Below are 3,249 nucleotides of genomic sequence, written 5' to 3'. Positions count from 1 at the left end.
TTCTCCAGTTTTCAGTGTGATGAAAACTCCACTCTAAGAAGAGAGACAGTAACAGTGAGGCTTTATTGTACTTTAAATAATCATGTGGGTAAATGCAACTTTTGGAAGATCACCGTGTACTTTCTACTGAGACAGGAAAATTGTGCCTCTTGAGCCGTGGAAATGGAAATGAGCCTTGGAGCCAAGACAATTGCAACAAGGAGTTTCTGGTCCCCTATGTATCAAAAATAACCTAAAAAATATAAGCATGCATCCATACACAATTATTGAGACTCTGACATGGATATAGTGACTTTCAGAGGCCTTCATCCTGAAATTAAACCCGACAAAAAGTCCCTTAGAAGAAATTTGGACAGCCCTGTATTCACATTAACCATTTCTTGTAAATACAAACAAAACATACTTGAGGTACACTATTTCCTAAGGAAAAAATGAGTATTTGAAAGTAATCTAACATCTAATAAAAATTCAAAATATCTATATGAACAGCTTAGAACATTCAGAACTTTGCCATAATTCTTCATAACTATTAAATCATCATTGTCTATTCACAACAACACCCAATTTGCCCATTTTTCCTATCAGTAAATACACCAACTGTCATCTCCAGCTCCCAGCTTTTATGGCTTCCTCACCTCTTCCTTCCAATCTTCTCATTACAACTCTTACTCTGTTGATCTTGTCATCAAGGATCTTAGTCATTTTGTCTCCATCATGTTGCCCACACCACTCACAAGAGGAGTGATACTTCTAAAGAGGAAATCAGAGATTCTCTTTTCTATTTAAAACAGTAACAACATTTAATTGCCATGGGATACAAGGTGTTCATGATTAGACTTGAAGAACATTGTTTATGATCAAAATCTAAAGGATTAACTCCTACAAATAGTTAGTTGTGGTGGCTCCTTCATTTTAAATCTGTTTTTTCTAATTTTTAAATTTGGAGTTTTATACATATATATAATTAATTTTAGTTATTTTGCTTCTTCATTTCCTTCTCTAACCTCCCTCCTGCCTGCTGAAACACTTCTTCTGAACATCTCTCCCATTTACACCCCTGTCTTCTTTCTGCTTATGACTCACTGAGTTCAATTAGAGCTGTATACATGAGCATAATGGGAGGTTGTTTACTGGAACATGGGTAACTTACCAGTGGCTACATTATCAACAACAACAAAAAATGATCCATTCTTCCCCAACCACCAGTAATTATTGTGCTCAAGAATACCTCATCTCCTCATCTTTGGGAGTATTATCAAATAGACACATTTTCAGTGAGTCCAATGGTTGTATCATATCCAAAGATATTTTACTGTGCCTATCCCCATGTTCCAGCTCCTACATCTTTTCCGTTGTGTTTCCTTAGCTTTGGAAAGAGCCTGTATATATGTGGGTGTAACAACTATTAAAGAAAAAAGAGGCCATGAGCTGAGTGAAAGAAAACAAGGAGAGGTGTAGGGGAGATTTTCAATGTAATAAAGAGAAGGGAGGGTAAGATAATCATTTTAACCTTAAAATAAAAGAAGAAAATTAAATTATACTTTTAAAAACTAGTATGCTTAATTTTGTACATTTCTCTTTGACTCTGCATTCCTGACCACTAAAGCTTATGTATCTAAAGACTTGTGGACAACCTTTTTGTTCTTTTTCACAACTTAACTGAAAGGTGTAGCTCTTCTCTTATCATTCAATCTACAAACAACTCACCTAAAGCATCCTAATATTGGGAAGCTACAGCTGCTACCTATTGGAGACTTAGGATCAAATTATTTGATATAAATAGAAAGTTCAAAATCATCTGTTTCATTTCTATCTATAAGATACTGAAATTGGACTCCAGCTATTAGCTAGCATTTTCTTGATTAGTCCAAAACACCCAAGCATAGGAAATAGGCTAAATGGTTCTTGGGGTCATTTATGGCTAAGTCCCCAACAGAAGTTCCTGAATTACACTTTGTATCCTACTTAGAATTTTCCAAAACAACAAAAAACAGTTCTACCATTGGCTTCCTGATTGCAGGACTACACTAGAACACTGAGATTGGTACTAGTGCACTGGTTCCAGAACTTTTTTTACAAGGTATATGGAAACTGAAAGGCAAAATAAAGGACAAGTAATAAATGCACACATATACAATTGGAAATCTCTGACCTACTGGACACATTCCAAACAACTCTTCTGGGCAGAAATACATTTTGTTTGTTTGTTTGTTTTTTATTGATTACAGTTTATTTGATTTGTATCCCCCCTGTAGCTCCCTCTCAATTCTACCCTTTTTCCTCCTTCTCCACCCATGTCTCTTCCCAAATCCACTGATAAGGGAGGTCCTCCTCTCCTTCCTTCTGATCCTAATCTATCAAGTATCATCAGGAGTAAGTGCATTTTTTAATGAGAAACTAAGTACCCAAGAGGAAGACTAGTTGTTCAAATTTGCACAATTTATTAGTGGCACAGGTAGGACTAAAATCTTGATCTTTGAACACTTTTTCAATAAATAGCCACTTCATTTTCTTGTCCTAAAAAGGCATACTGAACTTATTGTACCAAAAGCCTTCCCAATTTTCCACATCCTACTGTCCCTATCCAAGCCAGAAACCACACAATTTACCTCTATTATATTTCTAACCTAGAAGAAAAATTTTATAAATATGCATTAAGTATAAGGCATTTTGTTTATTTGTATTGTGTCACCTGATAATAGCCAAATAAATATTTTATCTTGTATAAGAACCAAGTATCAAGTCATAATATCTGTAATTATAATAATAGTTCCTACAGTGTATCCTGAGTACAATTTATTCTGATTGATTATTTCATACTTTTCTTAAAATTACTTTTGGCAGTGTATACTATTTTTGTGACATCTTAGACACCAGAGGCTGAGACACAGAGAAGTTAAACAACATGCCTCAGGTCACAGAGACTATAAATGTTGAAGCAGGGATTTAAATCTAAATAATGTAGAGCAACTGCCATGGAAAGCAATTATAACTAGGTATTTCCCATGTCTAAGACCAATGAGAAAGGCAAATTCTTGTTTCTACCCACTTGGTTTTATGTAACACTGTTGCTGATTCAGTTTCCCATGGCAATGTGTTTTGGAATGGCAAACTGACAGTGATTTTCTCTTTTCATCCTTCCTTCTCCACTTCTTGAAATAATACAAGGGGACACGGCTGGGATACAGAGGTAATAAAATGTAACTGATAAGAAAAAATAAAATTAAAAAAAAGAAATAATACAAAACT

Source organism: Psammomys obesus, unplaced genomic scaffold (genome assembly GCF_907164565.1).
Source record: "Psammomys obesus unplaced genomic scaffold, mPsaObe1.curated_primary_1811, whole genome shotgun sequence".
NCBI classification, from domain to species: domain Eukaryota; kingdom Metazoa; phylum Chordata; class Mammalia; order Rodentia; family Muridae; genus Psammomys; species Psammomys obesus.
The sequence above is the reverse complement of the archived record's forward strand: the minus strand, read 5'-3'. Positions refer to the sequence as shown.